Here is a 19,420-nt window from a genome sequence, read left to right as displayed (position 1 = left end):
TGCTTCTGTGAACTAGAGTCAGGACCCCCAACACCATACCTATCCACATGCACTTACACACACATCCACACACACACACACACACACACATATATAGAAGAAAAAGGCAAACTTGATTTTTGTGTCCCCGTCCCACTTGCCTTTATGTGGGTCACACACATACACACACACACACACACACACCCTTCCCAGCTGTTCGGAGTAGTCAGCTGTGGCTCTTCTGTGCCCACCAACATCTGCTCCACAAAAACAATATCCAGCTTTTAGCGCTCAAATGGAGGTAGCACCATATGCCAGCAAGCCACTTAGTTTATGCCAGGGGAACCAGTCTCGCACTAGGTGAAGTATCATTTTGCAGGGAGGGGCAAGGTGGGGGCAGTTGAGGTGGGTTGGGGGGGTAGAAAGAGAGAGGGGGGGGGGGTAGAGTTAGGGGAGGAGGGAGAATGAATGTCCGTGATGGAGGGATGGATGAGGAGGTACCAGAGAAAGAGAGAATGTGAGAGAGAGAATGAGTCAGAGGGAAGAGAGAGAGAGAGAGAGAGGTGTGAGTGTGTGTGCATGTGCGTTACGAAGAAGTGAGGGAGTGTTTCTATGTTACAAAAAGACAGAGGGATGGAATGAAGCAGTTGGGCTATGTGATTGTGTTCACATACAGTATGTATATATATATGTGTGTGTCTGTGTGTGTGTCGCGGGTGGCAATGTGAGCTTAGCCCTGCATGCTTCTCTGCTCAGTCAGGCCATCCTAGCCGTGCCAAGATGCATCTGCTTAAGGTGCTTGGCAACGGCACCTCTTGAATATTAATGCGCCTAAACAACACTGTTTTCTCTGCAAGGTCTGCTCCAAGGTCTCCACAAGTTCCTCCCATCATGTGTGTGGCACACACAACACAATAGGTACACACACACACACACACACACACACACACACAGACACACACACACAGACACACACACACAGACACACACACACACACACACACACACACACACAGGCACACAGGCACAGATGTTAGCGTACCACTAGCTCCCAGACTGAGACGCATACACACTTGAAGTGGTCATCTGGGTGCATTTGCAATGATTCGCCTTTTAGGGGTAATGTTGTCTGAGGGGGAACATGGTGCTCGGCGTGTCAATCAAGATGGAGACTCCTTGGGCATCACCAGGAGAAATGGCTGATGAAAAAGCGATGCCCCTCATTGCGACTCCCTGTCAACAATCTTTAGCAGTCGCGGCTTTTAATTGGTACACAAACTCTAATGTCTTATGGAAGCTATCATAAGTGACACCGGTGACAGTATGAATTTATTCTGAAAGGGAAGGAAGTTGTCATATTATCATGTTGAAAACATTAATAACCTGAATACCTCATGAAAAGAACTTCACTCCAAACCTTCACTCATGTCATATTTGATATACTGATGTCTATGATTTTTAACACTCTTTTAAGACAAAACAGATGATATAAGAATGTCTGGTAACATTAACTAACATTACTTGAATGCATGAATTAATAAGCTCAAATAATTCACTGACAAACATCCATGATACATGATGCTTAACATCCATGATATCTTAATTAGCGTTCATTGCATTCACTAGCGTGGAGAAGCTCATGAACTGCAGTATTAACAAACATTAAGCTATATTAATTGTTGTACTTCAGTCTTTATTGATGTTAACCGCTATAGTTAATTAATGATAATTAAGTGAACATTAATGTAAATCATTGCCTTACTGTATTTATTTCCTGTGTCCTTATTTGTGTCCCGCAGCCCGACTGTGTGAGCTATACACCTGAGCCGTCAACACACCAAAATAAGCCATCTGACTTCTTTTATTAGTGCGGCTGACAAGTCGGAGTGTGCAAAGTGCAGTTTGCCCATTTAAGACCAATTAAGAAAACAGATCTGGATTGTATCGGCCGTAATACAGCTCAGCACACAGGAAGGTGATAATGATGTTTTAATTAAATATGGGAGCGAAAAGGTCCCAAAATGGAGCTTACGGCTAACCAAGCAGCAGTCATTTGGTGACTGTGCAGACAAGGGCTATTATTGTCTGTGGATCCCGCCCTGCTCAACTCCGCTCCGCGCCGCCCGCGTCGACTTCGCCGTCGCGTGGCCGCTCCTTCAGGCTAACGACTTCTCGTTAATCAGCGCGTGGCGAGGACATGGCGATCGGGACAGCTGTAGGACAGGATTTAACAAGAGAAATCTTCACCCCAACGATGGGCCCGTGTCAGAAACACTTTTCGCGTGGCGTAGCATGTTATCGGCTTTTAACTCCGTGGTGATGAGTGTAATGTGTCGTGCCACAAGGAAAGATGTGTCGGCTTCGATCTTTGAGAGAGACGTTGATGTCGCTAATGTTGTTGTTTTTCTGCCTTCATCTTGTGGTTTATTTGTTCTCTGTTTCTCAGAAACAGAAGATTCATTATGTGGTTTGAAATGTCTTTTTGTTTTTTTTTGTGGCTCCACCGATGATACTGTACTCTTTTTGTAACTTAATGACATGTTCGCTTTCCACAGGAAGAGTGGTATGAGAGTATGAATGAGTAAGAAGAGCACCTCTGGATCAGCCTCTGTATGGAATTGCCATATTTAAGACTCTTTTTAGACAAAACAGATGATATAAAAATGGCTCGTATCACTTTACATTAACCTTGTATTAGCTGACATTACTTGAATGCATGAATTAAAACGTTCAAATCATCCACTGACGAACATGATGTGTTCGCTTTCCACAGGAAGAGTGGTATGAGAGGCTCTCAGAGTGAGCAAGAAGAGCACCTCTGGATCAGCCTCTGTAGGGAATCGCCACAGGAGACCTCGTGTGAGAAGGTACAAGCATTATAAAATCAAATGATCTCTCCAAGGCCTTCAAGGGGGGATGGCCTCACAGACGCAAGCTGATTAGACGTTTGATGTGAAGATGAGCTTTTCTCACGGGGTCGGGCCTACGTGCCAGAGGTCACGGTTTGGACAATATTTTAATAGTGAGCGGAGCCAGCCTGCATCCCCCCTGCTGGCATATCTGTAGAGGGGTGGTTCGAGGGTGTCTGACGAGCCGGAAATCAATGTGACAGCACATGTATATCAAAAGCTCGAGCAGTATGGCTCATGAATGTAAATTAGTGCCACACTGCAGGTATAATTATCCACAACTTTTATGATGGTTTTATGAAGGGCGCACAGCATTGTGTGGTTTTCCTCCTAGCTCAAGCAAGAGGGTGGATCTACTTTATTGATCGTCTCGTCACAAGGGCATTTCAGATGTGCCCTTAACCCGAGATGTAAATCCAAAAATGTCTTCAGATTGATGAAATGCAATTATGTATCAAGTACAGGTTGGTTTCCTTTTATGATTAACATTTAAAAACTATAGCATGTTAAGTCACTGCCTTTTTTTATTAATAGAGAAACTAAAAAAATTGTATAAAAGTATAATTAATATAATACTTCCCCCTAGCTCATGGAATCTAGCCCATTTTACTTTAAGGTGGTTATGTTACGAGCATGCATTGTGTTGTGATATTTGGGGACACTTGAAGCCGCCACATATTCATTTGAGAGTTATGTTGACACAAGATCTTGTCAAGAGCTTTTAAGGAACATTCTAATCTACAACTTAAGCTGTGTCAGATGACAAGGTAGGCTAAATTCTCTCCAGTGCCGTCATCCAAAATATGTTTGTGTGGTACTGCACAACAGTTAAATCCCTTTGAAATGCAAGCTGCCCAAAACATCTTTTCAGGGTTAGATACCTAGCCTATTCCATAGCTGGGCTTTTCACGTAAGCTTTGAGTCAGGTTCCTATCCCCTCTCATGCCTACTGAGACGAAAAGCTTAAAATGGCCATTGTTTATATAAGATATCTTTTGTTACTATGTAACTATGGTATTATGCACTGTACAATACATTGAATAAGAATATTTCATATGTTTTTATGTTACATACCAGATGTAATACATCATACATAACAGAGTAACAGATATTTTGCATCAAACTACTATTATACGTTGACCATCAGGACTTGGAACAATAGCAGTTTAACAATAGCACATGGTACAATAGAAATTTAACAATAGCACATGGTACAATAGCAATTTAAAATAGCAACCTGCAAGATAAAGTAAAAGCAAGCTGAAAACAAAAAAATAGTTGGGTTCAAGACAGGGGAAAGCTCTAACAAAATCTGAGACAAAACAGAAACAAAATTAAAACTTGAGACATGAACACATTAGTGTTTCACAATACTCCAACACATTTTCTATCCATGCTGGTCCCAATAAACTGGAAGTGCCCCTTTAATGCAGCTTGTCACAGCACGGGAATGTTGGGCCTCACGTTCCTTGTACCTCGTGTCCATGATAATGCAAACGAGTAACCCATGACTACATTAAAACCTTATCCTAACTCTACTACACCCTACCTAACCTTACTGTAAGTACACGGTACCTGTCAGGTAATGAAGTATTAAGTACATAGCATTGTAGGCTTTTAATAGAAAGTGGGGCTGCATGTTTAATGGTCACCTCGATGCTCAAATGCACTTCCCTGTGTAGCCAGAGGAGGGCAATGCTATAGAAGAAGAAAGTACACTTTGTTATTGTAACCAAGTGCAATCAAAAAGCATCCGAGCCTTGCGTAAGTCCATGTGTTTGTGTCAGTGGATTTTAGCCATACATGCAGTCATGTTCATGCAGCCATCCTGAAGCCATGATTACTATTTAAGGCCATTTTTTTCTTCCCTCTATGTGTTCTTGAATCCAATCACATGTGCTTATCATCTAGTACACAGCATGCTGTTCAGTGTCTGTGTTGCACTGTAAATTATGATAAACAACGCAGACAAACAAGCAGAATGATTATGCTAATAGCAGAATGATTATGTTAATTTATCTTCAGTGCGGGGAAGCTGTGATGAGGGTCCCCTAAGATTATTTAGATGATGCACGACAGTAAGATCAGATGCACTTCAGATGAAGTCTACTTACAGTTCATCAGTGTGTATTTAGATACCTTCAGTACGACATATGGTCTACGCACCAAAGTCTAACGATTTGATATTCATTGTCAGGCTTTTGTTTATTCACTGATCATTGCCTCACTTCACTCTTCTTCCAAAAACCCTCTTCCCGAGAGACTTTTAATTTCCATAATTTTAGGTGAAGTACACCAGGAAAAATAATTCAATACCAATGAGGAATTGTGTCCTCTCATGGTGTGGCACACCAAAAACAAGATGGATTGTGGTTGTCGCCGTGACACTTTCCCGAGCCTCATGCCATGCCACTTAGCTGAAGCATCACTCCGACAACAAAGAAGAGGCGTAGCCAGCGCCTCAGCCGATTGGCTGGCTGTCTGCGCTTGTCTAATTTATCCATGCCTCAGTTCAGCGCGATATTATTGATTTACGAGACTTCAGAAAAGAACGGAGGCGGTGTTTAGGCGTCGAGATGGCATTCCACAACAAGTGCTTTCAGACTTCATCAACGCTGCCCTCTAACAGCATCAGGACAGGAAGCGTCAGAATAAGAGTCCTGACACAAATCAACATTAAAACTTCAACATGGATCTAATATTAAACATCCAGATGGTATAGCCAGCGATGGAGCTGACGTGCTGGAGAGTTCCTGCACTCATCTGTAATTTAGACGAGCTCAGAAGCTTTTCTGATTATCCTACACACACCTCTGGGGAATGGAGTCATCTCAGAGAAGGGCCCCAGAATAAGTTTACTCACCATCACATCAGCTGGCTGCTTGAATTCATCCACACTCACACACCTTGTCAACACACACGCAATATTGTGTATCACACCACGCTGGATACCGTCTCCCCTGAACCAATCGTATAACAGTATCTCACCTCGGCCTGAAAATAATGCACTGAAGCCAGCCACGCATCATTGCTTTTAATGGCTGGCCACCCTTGACGGCCTGAGAGCGATATTTAATTCCCCCATCATCTCATCTTTCTGGGTACTTAGCATCCACAGAAAGGGGAAGGGGGTGGTGAGTGGTTGTGCACAATGGTATATCTTGGGATGGGGATTGGGGTGGAGACGGGTGGCGGGTAGTTGTGGATGGCGCTGTTCCTTGTGTCGAGCATAAAGGGATGTGTGTGTGTGTGTGTGTGTGTGTGTGTGTGTGTGTGTGTGAGTGAGTGTGTGTCTCTGTGTGTGTATTTGTGTGTGTGTGTGTATCTGTGTGTGTGTTTGTGTGTGTGTGTGTGTGTGTGTATGTGTGTGTCTCTGTGTGTGTGTTTGTGTGTTTGTGTGTGTGTATCTGTGTGTGTGTGTGTGTGTTCAGGATGCGGGGGATTAGTAGTCGTGGACGATTCCATGTCCATGTCCGGGCATCAGAGAGTGGTGATAAGAGGGGGGTAGCGGTTAATGGTTGTGAACGATGTCATGTCTTGTGTCATGTAAAAAGGGACGTGTGTGTGTGTGTGTGTGTGTTGGGGGGAGGTAGGTTAATGATGTTTAGTAATCTTGGATGACGCCATGTCCTATGTTGGGCATTCGGGGGTGGTTGGGGGGTGGGGTGGTGTGGCGTGGCCCGTGTCTGTGTGGGAGGGTCCTTTAGGCGGGCACGGCAGAGCAGGAGCTGCTCCTTCAACATGGTAGGTCGGGGCTGGGTGGCTGTGCCATCTGCTGCTGAGAGGGGCGATGATGAAAGATTCAGGGCCTGGGACCTCCTCATCTGTTATCGATTATGCTGCAGATGTGCAGGCATCCAGCATGGGAGAGAGAGAGAGGGAGAGAGAGTGACAGGATGGGACCAGAGGAAGGGCATCCGTGACAAAAAAAAGTGCAGGCTGTACAAACACACACACACACACACACACACACACAAACAAGGGTACACACACGCACACTCTCACACCAGAACGGGTGCACACACTCTTCACACACACACACAAATAGCCACTAACATACACACACAGGCACACATACACACACAGAAGGAGAGAGAGAAACAATCCTTGACAAATAATAGCACACACGCGTACATGCATGACCACACAAAACAATCTTTCCTTGACAGCTGTATTTTTCAAATATTCACAAGACACTGAGTGAAACTCAGTCTGTGTTTACTATTTGATGCCCTGTCTAAAAATCTGTTGGTTAATTTAATTATACATGTTAATTGACCTTTGGGATGACAGTGAAGACGACAAGTCTTTTACTCTCTTTTTTTCCTGCAGTGTTGTTTTTATAACATTATTATTTTTTTTTTTTCTATTGTTGGAACATGTCTGTAAGTGGTGGTGGCAGTCCAGGGTGTGTGTGTGTGTGTGTGTGTGTGTGTGTGTGTGGGTGTGTGTTTCAGTCTGCTTTTGAGGAGTGTCTGATGAAATGTATGTAAATGTGTTGGTGGGTTTCTAAAGAGCCCGCCGAGGCAGGCCCATCTCTCCAGATCACTCAAGCGTGCGCAGCCGGCACCCTCTGCACCCTCCACAAGAACCAGGGTGACCTCAATAATTAAAGGACAATTCTAAAATGCATTTCTAATTTTGCACCAGACTGAAAAGCTTTATTATCCAGTGGAAGACCAAACAAACACACACACACACACACACAGACACAAACATACATACTCATGCACACACACACACGAACACACATACATACACACGCAATCACTCACATACACACACACAAATAAACACACACACACACAAACAAACAAACACACACAAACAAACACACACACACACACACAGAGAGACACACACACACTCACACAGAGACACACACAGACACAGAAACATACATACTCATGCACACACACACACAAACAAACACAGACATACATACACACACACACAATCACTCACATACACAATTACTCACACACACACACACACACTTTCTCTCGTTGAAAAAAGGGCTCCCCTCTCCCCTGAATGGTCTTGACTCGTGGGCTTCCACGGAGCTGGTCATGAATGCAGCAACCATCTGTTTCTCTGGGCGTGGGTCAGCATGGGCGCCACAGAGGCAGCTGCACCCAGTGCCACTCGCCTGACTGATGAGCCACGCAACCTTTGTTTGCACAGGCGGACCCTGCTGCTTTGTGCGCGTGTGTGTGTGTACAGGGGCGTGTGTGTCTGTCTGTGTGTGAGTGTGTATTTGCATGTGAGTATGTCTATGAGTGTGTGTATGTGTTTATGTGTGTGTATGTGGGTGTTTGCATGTGTGTGTAGCTACATGTGTGTGTGTTTGTCTGTGTGTGAGTGTGTATGTGAGTATGTTTGAGTGTGTGTATGTGTTTTTGTGTGTGTAGCTACGGGTGTGTGTGTGTGTGTGAGTATGTATTTTGCATGTGCATGTGTATGTGTGTGTGTGTGTGTGTGTGTGTGTGTGTGTAGGGTTCAGAACTGTCCCTCCTAACTGGCTCACCCGCTCACTCATTCACACACTCGCTGGCAGAGGAAGGGGTTCATGAAAGACCCCTGTTACCCCATCATTGTCTGCTCTTGGGCTCCCCTGGCCAAAGAGGGAGGAGGAGGAGGAGGAGGAGGAGGAGGAGGAGGTGGTGGAGAGGCCAGGCGATGGCTGCATTGTGGCCTGAAGAGGGGATTGAAGTGGGGTGGGGATGGAATGGGGGGCGACGAGGAGGAGCAGGGTGGAGGGGTTGGGAGGGGAGGGGTTGGGAGGGTATTGTGTGCGGACCAATCTGTAGCCCAGTAGGCAAGGTTGTCAGGAGGCAGAGTGTGCAGTGTGTGTGCCAGTTAGGCAAGAGAGAGGTGAGGGGATCCTCAGGGGCTGGAGGAAGAGGGAGATAGAGAGAGGGAGAGAGAGAGAGGAGAGAGAGAGAGAGAGAGAGAGGAGAGAAAGAAGTAAGGACAAGGGGAGAGAGAGGGAGAGAGAGAGATGGGGAAAAGAGGACAACGGAGAGAGAGAGAGTGAAATAGAGAAGTAAAGACAAGGAGAGAGAAAGACGCAAGGTCAGGAGAGTGAGATAAAGAGAGAGAGAGAGAGAGAGGGAAAGAGAGAGAGGTAAAATAGAGTGTTCATTAGGAGAGGAAGAGAAGTAGTGAGGTAAGAGCCCAAGAAAGAAAAAGAAACAGGAAATGACTCATAGAGGTATAGAGGGAAAGAGGGATAGAGACAGAAATCGGAGGAAAGAAAGTCAGAGACACACAGGAGGGCAGAGGGGAGGAGGTGTTGTGATGTGTGTGTGTGTGTGTGTGTGTGTTGGGGGTGGCTCTCCAGAATATTACACACTTAAAACACAATCATGTCCTGGCAGCTCGAGACACAATCTGCCCGCATATTTCCAAATTAAAAAAAGAGGCCAGCATCGGGCAAGCGCAGCATATTGGAGCGTAATTTAATTCTTATCATGCACAGTCTGTACACCACTGTCTTCCTAGTTTATTTATCTCTTTGATTTGGCCTTGTTGTTGGGGCAAAATTACATCCGCTCTACACCCCCCCACCCCCTCCTCACCACACACACACACACACCATGACACATCGCTTGTATTTTCTATCAGTGCTGCCCTAATCAGTGCTGTGTAATATTGGCTATCACCCTGACCTAATTGCATAAATTTGCCTTCGCGGGGGCCCCCTTGACCGGAACAGAAAGCCAATCTGTGATGTGAGGAGACAGGATCAACCTGTCTGGGTGGGTTTGTGTGCTGCTCAGTGTGGCGCTCTCTCAAAGGCACTCTTACAAATGACACATTCTCCCTGCCTAGTTTTTCAAATGTTTTATTTGAAAATATTTCAGTAGGAAATTCCCATGCATTAACTGGCAAGTGTTCAGTTTTTTTCTTTTTTTACCATTTAAAAAAAATAAAAATGTGTTAAAAGATCAATAAACAGCTGTGATGTAAAGTTACATTATGTTTAGTAACGATGACATCAGCAAAATATTGATAGGTTTACACATATACAATGCAGTCAGTGTATGACCGCCGGCTTATTGGGGTGAAAAAAAACACCACACCACACCCCCACGACTTTTTTTCTTTAACGTTACACTGACGGGGTTCAACCCATTTGTTGGATATTTCTTAATACATTTTTTTTGTGTTATATTATTCTAACTGTGGAGACTATTCTTGTTTTAAGTTTTTAAAAAGAAACCCCTTCCTCATCAGGGCTGGGGTGGGGGCACCTGTGTTGTGGGTGAAGGCAGGCAGGGTGAATGTCTCCGACTGCAGGGGTGGATAATGAACCCTGAGATGAATGAGGGGGCACGCTGATGAGCCCTCTCCTGCTCCCCTCTCTTTGTTGTGTGGAGAAGTGGATACCCGCGCACATCATTTGTTTTTCCTGCCTGACGGCTTTCTGCCTCGTTTGAGGCTAATTGCTGAGAAAGAATGGATTTAATTGTTATCAAAGTGTAATGAGCTGAAATGTATTATTTTTTTGTTAATTAAGAGAAAACAATTTTTTTTTAATTGCGGGAGGATGGATGCAGTTTACCAGCTCCATGAAATGAGGCGTTTGTAAAAAAAAACTAAAAACTCAGTTTTATGTTTTTATTTCCAGAAGTATATGAAAAGTGTTTGCCTTTGCCACACAATTCAATTTAGAAGTAAGCCTGTAGACCCTCTTTCCATATCTTATCGTAAATGCCGTGTTGGCAATTTAGGTCACCATCGAAGCAAATAAAAGTGATATAATCAATTGTCCTTTGTTTCCTAAAATTTCAAAAAAGGTGATGAAATCATTCCACAGATTTGTGCAAGAACCTAAATGTTTGGCGCAGTGGTTAGTCCGACCACGCCATAATCCAGTTTTACGGCACCCACGTAATTGTGCACGGATGGTGCCGATTTGAAGAAGAAAAAAAAGGGTGGCTTAGCAGGAGACAGTTGGGTGCTTTCACACAGTGGTCGGAGGCCAGCGCTTTTCTGTAGCCCCGGGGAACGGAGGCACCCGTCGCCGTGGCTACGACAGGCTCATCTCCCTCTGCGTGGCGTGTCACAAGTCAGTCCCGATTACGCCTGATGGATCCACGACATGGACAAACAGTCACTGAGGGCAGATCTTGAGACACCTCCCTCTCTCACTTTCTCTCCCTCTCTCACTCTCTCTCCCTCACTCTTTCTCTCTCTCTCCCTCCCTCTCTCACTTTCTCTCTTTCTCTCTCTCTTTCTTTATCTCTCTCTCTCTTTCTTTATATCTCTCTCCCTCTCTCTCTGTTTTCACTTCTGAGTGAAACTCCTTGTTGGGGCTAACTCCATGCTCCCAGGCTGTGTGATATGTGTGTTTTGTGTTGGGGTGTTGGAGGTGAAATGTCCTGCAGTGGTGTAATGTACGGATTACATGTGTCTGCTGCTCTGAGGAGTGATGCACACTTGACAACCACACTTAAAAATACCGGACACATCAAACCGTCAGAATGTTAGAAGAGTGATGTCATATTCTCTCTTTTGCTAAATGTTATGATGCTCTGATATTCTGTCTTTCACTTATTGTTTGATTCAGTAAGAATTCTGGAATGTCTGGCACCCAAAATAATTGGGGACCAAAACAGGGCCTGGTTCTTGTGTGATTTGTGAGGATAGCACCAACAGAGTGTGGAGCCTCTATTCATGATGGGCGTCTTTTGTCTCTAAAACTTACAAAATAAAGGAAAAAACTCACAATAGGCTGGAGCAGTTATTGACTGAGCTTCCCCTTTTCTAACGGTCAGTGCCTTCGAAGGGAGGCCTGGCCGACAAACATTTGGGCCTTTTGAAGACAAGCCGGAGAACCATATGGAGATCTAAATAAAATTCAGATCAAGGACAATGATGGCCGCGGTTCCCTTTGTGCGCGGTGAAAGCCGGTGGGAGGAGAGCGGAGTTAGGAGCAAATAATGAGATCATGAGGCATGGGCAAATGAATGTATGGGCCCCGTAATGTGGTCCCCCGACCATTCAGAGGAGCGTGGACGTGGCGCCCTGTCTGGGGAATTCCCCCAAGCCTCCTCTTTCTCTCCAAAACTTTGACGTTGTGGGCTTCATGAATCCTCATTGGGTGCCCGCAGTTGTCCTGTAATCAATGACAGTGACACTTGACAGATTGTCCAAGCTTGCGGCCTTTGTTGTGGATTGATGAAGTGAAAGGGCTTTGGGTGGTAGCCAATGAATAAAGATGTTTAAAGCCAATAGATAAATCCTATAAGGCTATCGCTGTGACCAACATGGTGAAAAACTCCCTCCCTCTCTCTTGTTTCCTCCCTTTCCTTCTCCCACTCTCTCATCCTCTTTTCCTGTCTCTCTCTTTCCCTCCCTCTCTCTCGCTCACTTTCTCTTTTTATCCCTCCCCTACTCTCTCTCTCTCTTTCCCTCCCTCCCTCTCCATCTCTCTCTCTCTTTCCCTCCCTCGCAAGCTCACTTTTTTCTCTCCTTTTCACACTGGCAAAATCTGCTGCCTTTGAAGGACTTGTGAACCCGAAGGCGTCTCATTGCTCAATCAAACAGATTAAGTCAGTCAGACAAGCAGCAATCTGTCCTATTCAATAAAGTTACTTTTGTCACGCCGGCTCTCCAAGGGCTCATGCATCATATGGGTTTTACACTCTCGTTTTTTCACCTCTGAAACACAAAAAAAAGCTCCACTTCTAAAGGAGAAGTGTGAGAGATTCCAAGCATTGTTTTATCTTTGTGGTTTTGTAGCTGGAGGTTTCACTCTTTCAGGATGGCGAGGCTATGTTTAGTTCATTTGATGTGATGCGTGTGTGTGTGTGTGTGTGTGTGTGTAGCTTCAGGGCGTGCCCTTTTTGGGGTGTAAACTAGGTGCAGGTTGTCAAATCTCATGACTTATTGTTGAATGTCTGACACAAGGAATGGCACCCAGTTTATCAGCACCTTTGTTCTTACAATTTTTGCCTTAATGAGTTTATACTTCCATCTTTGATTTAGAGATGGAGGTTAGACTGTGGTGTTTTAAAGCAGTTGCGACCCTGTAATGAGGACATCTGTTTTCATATGGTGCTTGACACGTAGCACCAGAAATTTGATGTCATCCTGTCCAAACTCGTATATTGCTGGCAGACACCAGCGCCGCTTCTGATTGGTTCTGACAAGTCACTGACAGCTCGGGAGGTGGGGAGGACAACGCACGAGAAAGGGCAAGCAGAGGATGAGGCCTGTCACACACACACACACACACACACACACATAAACACACACACACACAGAGAGAGAGAGAGAGAGAGAGAGAGAGAGAGAGAGAGAGACACACACACCCACACCCTCAATACTTCTCTGCCCATCTCCACCCCCCTCAACCCCCTAGCCCCCCATCCCCCCACAACAACCTCATTGACCTTTCTGCACTGACCCCCCCCCCACACACACACACTCCAACTCTAACCTCCCCCTCCCCCACTCACCTCAACATCTCTCTGACCCCCGTAGCATTGCATGTCCACCCCCCACCCCCTGAAGAACTACTCCATCACACACTCAACTATCCACCCACTGACCACAATAGCCATCTCTTACAGTACCACTAACCACCTACTCTACAGCTAACAAGCCACATAGACCAAAGTGCCCCCCCCCCGCCCCCAGTGCCAATGATTCAGCCAAAATCCCCCCCATCCCACAACTACCTGCCCTTCCAGAAGATCCACCCCAACCACCCCAACCTCAAGTGCCCTCACTCCTCAACAGCGACTTTTAGTGCACTTGATAAAAAAATGAAAAGCCCCACAAAAACTGGGGGTCGAGTCCTGTTCACCTCTTGGCCTCCTACTCTAACCCTTCACTCAACAGCCCAGCACCCTCCTGGCCTTTGTAGTGCATGGCTATGATATGCCCCATCAAGGAAGGCCTCAAGTGGGCGCTCTTCACTAAAGTGGCTTTGTGAAATAAAGCCTTGTGGAAAGCAGCTAGTAGAATGTGAGCAGTAAACTAATTGAAAGGTAGACAGGCTCACACACACACACAGACGAGTACATAGATACCTTTGATTAACCTTGAGATCAACACAACAACAATGACAATTTTTTTTTTTAAATCAGGTTTAAAAGTTGTCCAAACAAAGGTCTAAATTTCTTCCCAGTACTCATCAGTAAATGTTGTGTCAGACTGTGGAGATGACAAGGCTGGCCACTGAGAGGACTGACCTCCTGTGGCAAGAACATAGAGAATGGAAATGGGGAAAAATGTTTTTAATTGTGTTTCTTAATATCAAACAGGCATTTCCTGCCGTGAGCGGCCTGATTGCGTTTGTTCTGTTAAATGCACAGTGGTCGGTGGGAGGGGTGGGGGCTGCTGGATCTTTCTGGAAGTCTTGGCTAAAAAAGGGACCACCTGCCACGGAAATCTGAGGCCAACACACCGTGAGCCAAGAAGAAGCTCTCTTGACATTGAGTGTAAAACAGATTTTTGGCAGACAGCCGGTTCTTAGCACCTCGATCTCCCCGGGCGCATATGGAGAGATCTTATAGAATCATGGCTCATTTGACATCATAATCGGAAAAGAGGCACCAGAGAAAATCAAATGCACACATAATTCCCTTCAAATGCCACTGTCGTTCTTACTTTTTTGCAAGACTTAATGCAATCATTGCTTTATGGTAATAGCAAGGGCATGTTACAGTCGTTTATTGTTGTGTGTGTGGTTTATTTTCATGTACAGTATGTATAACTCTGTATCAAGAGACCACTTTAGGAGTCTAACTCGAATTAAGTTCAGTTCTGGTATGAGCTGGTATGTTCTGAGGGGCCAGCCCACATTTTGGATAGTCTCTTTCTCTGTGTGTTTGTGTGTGAGGGAGAGAGAGTGTGTGTGTGTGTGTGTGTGTGTGTGTGTGTGTGTGTGTGTGTGTGTGTGTGTGTAATAGGCATAGAGTGGCATTACGACCCATTCAGCTTTCTCCGAAGAAAAGCTTTCGGCTGAAAGACTTTTCACTTGTTTAAAGTTCTCCTCCAGATCCTCATGAATATTCTCAGTCATCCTGTTCCTCCTCTTTGTGTCTCAAAGAAGTTAACTCCAGACTCTCCATATTGTTCGGCTCTTGCAACAACCTACTTTCTTATACTCTCTTACATATCTGTGATGAGTGCCCTCTTGTAGATATTCAAGGGCAGATTGTGAAGAGGAGGAGGAAAAGGAGGAAGGAAGATTGTGAAGAGGAGGAGGAAAAGGAGGAAGGAAGATTGTGAAGAGGAGGAGGAGGAGGGCAGATTGTGAAGAGGAGGAGGAAAAGGAGGAAGGAAGATTGTGGAGAGGAGGAGGAGGAGGAGGAGGGCAGATTGTAAAGAGGAGGAGGAAAAGGAGGAAGGAAGATTGTGAGGAAGAGGGGTACATAAGCTTTGTTGATGGAAATTGTCAAATTGTCTGTGATGGAGATCGAGGGACAGAGAGGGGGCAGATTATGAGGAGGAGGAGGAGGAGGAGGAGGAGGGGAGATTGTGGGGAGGAGTGGTGCTAGAGCTTTGTTGATGGAGATTGTCAGCGAACAGGGGCATAGCTCCCTGGCCAGGTGCCCTCTGCCAGTCTGGAGATCTTATTCCCCAGCCCCTCTGTTCTCCCTCGGAGGTGATTCCTGTCACACGGCGCCACACACACACGTGCCTCCTGGCAGTGTTTCTCCAGGCTGTCAATCTCAAGGAGATTCCAACCTGCCATGTTAGATCTAACCTCTGTGAACTGAGGCTTCTGCCGTGTTGCTGTGAGCATGTGTGTGTGTGTGTGTGTGTGTGTGTGTGTGTGTGTCTATGCATATGTGTGTGTGTGTGTGTGTGTGTGTGTGTGTGTGTATGCATGTTTGTTTGTGTTTGTGTGTCCAGGGGCGTCTTTCACTCCCTCTGAGAATACCTGGATGACCCCCCCCTCGCCCCTGCATGTAATGCCCTCTGAAGGCAGAATTGCCCCAGGCGAGGGGGCAGTATGCTGCAACACTGAAAAGCATTGGGATTAGCCGTCACTGCTGCAATAAAGAGTAATGATGATTGTGGTTGGATTGCAAAGGAAAGGCAAGCTGTCTGTGTGCATTTGTGTGACTGTCTGTTTATGTGTGAGTAGTGTGTCTGTGTGTCTGTGTGTGTGCATGTGTGTGTTTGTATGACTGTATGTGTTTCAATGCTGATGATAATAATAATAATAATAACAATAACAACAACAACAATAATATTGTTATTGTTATTTATACTGCTATTATAATTATGGTTCATCATATTAATTATAATCATAATTATTGTGGCATGTAGTGGTTGGAGAGATTTCATTTAAATACAGAGTTATTCAGTGTGAAGTTGAAGATGATCTAGGAAGAAAAACAGGACAGAAGACTTAAGTTTCCAGTGTTTACTCTACGTGAATTTGCAGTGGTGTGTTTGAGACCCACCTGAGCGAGATGTCCGGATGGGAAACATCCCTGTGATTTCACAACCCACTGGCGGCACATCTCCCCACCAACACACACACACACACACACACACACACACAGACTAAGGGGGGGGGGGGGGGGGGGGGGGGGGGGGGGGGGGGGGCGCTTATAGTAGCTGTGGGGCAAGCATGGCAGTGGGTGATGTCTCTGTTACCCCTCTCTGTTGCCGAGCTCCTGTGATTCAGATCAGCTGCAGCTCTCAGAGTATGTCACAGTTAGGCTGGAAATATGTCTGATGCCCACTTATGCAGTGAAGGACTCTGGGCATGTTGGGTGAGCTGAGGCTGGCACATAGACTGGCATGACTTTGGGCATGTTGGGTGAGCTGAGGCTGGCACATACACTGGCATTGATATGTGTGGGTGCCAACCAGCAGTCTAAAAGGCTGCACTGGATGTGAGGTAGGATGACCAACACTGACTGAGAGATTTATGTCAAAAAATCACACAAATGGAAAATGAGTTGCATGAGTTCTCTCTCTCTCTCACTCTCCCTTTCTCTCTCTCTCTCGCTTTCTTAGTTGACTAGTGTTTGATGTGTTTACTTGAATCTACGGTGTAATTTGTGTTCTGCTCATAGAAATAGATGGTCTTTGTCTTTGTCATTTGCCTGTTTTGTCTGTGTGTGTGTGTATATGTGTGTGTGTATGTGTGTTTTTTGTTCGCGATTGTGTGTGTGTGTCAGTGTCTGTACACGAGTGTGTGTTTTTGTGTGTGTGTGTGTGTGTTTGTGTATTTCCATCAGGACCCTCTCCGCGTGACATTGTTAACAACATCAGTCCATCAGCTGTAAATTTACAGCTCCCTCTGTGCTTCTCATAAATTGACTGAAGCCTCTTACAGAGGAGTATGATACAGCCCTGTAAAATATCTGGTTAGCACTTGTGCTCTGTTTAGCCTCTGATAGAACCACATCGCTTCTGCGGGTGTATTTCTGGCTATGAAAATTATAATATGGAACAAAGATTAGAATGAAATTATCGTGCCTGGAAGGCATTTACACACTGATGGCAGTCTCCAGAAGTGAAAAAAGAGAGAGAGAAAGAGAGAGAGAGAGAGAAGGGGAGAAATAGAGAGAGAGAAGGAGAGAGAAAGAAGGAACAAAAAGAAAGCCCTCAGGCCCTCTGGAGTAATGATAATACATTAGGCTCTGTGGCGGGTCGTTATTATTGCTGTACGTTATGTATGTTCCATTTATACTACTTCACACGCGGCGGCCATGCTGACAGATAGGTAATTACTCTCTGCGCCAGTGCACAGTTATCAGGCTCCGCCGCTGTTTATTGCCAAAATGAAGAGCACTTGTCAGTCAAGGTCACCGCTTTGTGTGTCCTCTTTAATAGTTCTTTCACAGTTGTTGAACTTTGCATGCTGGGCCTCTTTAAGTGGCGGAGCAATGGTTTGCTTGGTGCAGGCAAAGAGGATTCCTCTAACACCCACCCACCCCTCCCCATATCCCCGCAACACTGCCCCTCATGCCCTGCTCCCCCCCCCAGGGAAGATTCTTCCTTGATTAGTCGCTTCGCTAAGGCTCAGTGGAGATTTCCTAAGGACTGCATGAAGGGAAAGAGAAGGAGGCTTAACAGGCAGGCAGGAGACTGGGTTTATATTGTAAAGGCAGTGTGATGTGTTCATTTCTGCCATCCCACGGTCTGTATTTGATTGTGTGTGTGCGTGTGAATGTGTGTGTCATGTATGTGTGCATGTATGTGTGTGAGAGTATTCATATGTACAGTATATGTCGAGTTGTATTCATACAAGTCACTGTATGTGTGTGTGTGTACTGTATATTCCCTTGTTTTTATGTGTGTGTGCATGTATGTGTGCGTGTGTCTGTGTCTGTGTGTTTGCATGCATGTGCGTGTCCATGCATCTACATGTATATCTGTGTAATGCATGTCTGTGCGTGTGCGTGTGCATGTGCTACTAGCCCACTCCATGCGTGCCTTATTGCATATAGTTGTGCTCTTCACATGATACGTGATACGTAAACAGCAACGCAGGGCTGCTGCTGGTGTGTGCCTGTATGGTAAGTGTAGTTGACAGGAGCCAAAGATCCTGTTCCTATCTCCGGGGCCAATGCTAATGCATGGATGGTTTCGCTACACCAGCTAACGCTAAAATTACAACCAGGCCCTCAGTCTAGGGCGACTTCTGGCCCTAGGACAAAAGCATATTTTGGTTGCTTCGGAATCTCATTGCCCTGAGCCTCTAATATTTGTCATAGCTCCATCCCCCACCCTCCTCCCACCCCGTCGTCTCTCCTACTCATGCTCAGGGTGGGCCTTGGTCGGATGTGTTCATTTTCTAAGTCAGGCTGCTTAGGTAATATGGCCTGCCCCATGGTTACAGTCTGTGTGGGTCTCAGATGTGGGGAATTTTAATCTAAGATCTAAGTCATTGTGCTCAGGTCATCATTTATTTCCCTGTGGGTTTCACTGGTCAGTGGGTATTGTTAGATGTTAAGGTATAATGTTAAAAAAAGCTATTTGTTTCATGTGTTGCATAGTTACTAATTTGTTGTATCTGTTGTCATCTTTTCCATAAAAATACACCCTCGAAGAGTAGTCGACATGGAAGGGTTGATGTCATTACCAACATGTTTTTTTGTCCTGTTGGTCATTACAACACATTGCCTACTAATTCCACATGACATCAAACCATTTGTTCATGTTCAAGCAGGGTATATTAAAAAACAGAGGCCCTCCTCGTGCGAGTGTCAGTCGAGACATTTTTCACAGTTCTCATCTCGAACAACATCTCATCTGGTGTCTCCCCTAATGACTGAAAGATTAGCCGAGCGAAGCGTCGGGGTCATAATGAATAGGAATCAGTTGATTAGGACGTTGGAAGGGCAAAGATACCCAGTGTGAGTGCGAGCCTGTGAGGTATTTGGTTTTGTTAATGACGCCGTTGGACAGTACAGCCTCACAGTCTCACAGTAATGGCTGCATGATGGCCTCTCATTTGCTGACTTCTGACTCCATTTTGTCAAAACGATCATTTTTTTTTTCTAAATTGGAAATGTATTATTTATGTTTTGGTTTTAGGGAAAATG

This window comes from Clupea harengus, chromosome 17 (assembly GCF_900700415.2).
Source record: "Clupea harengus chromosome 17, Ch_v2.0.2, whole genome shotgun sequence".
Taxonomy (NCBI): domain Eukaryota; kingdom Metazoa; phylum Chordata; class Actinopteri; order Clupeiformes; family Clupeidae; genus Clupea; species Clupea harengus.
Note: the sequence above shows the minus strand (reverse complement) of the source record.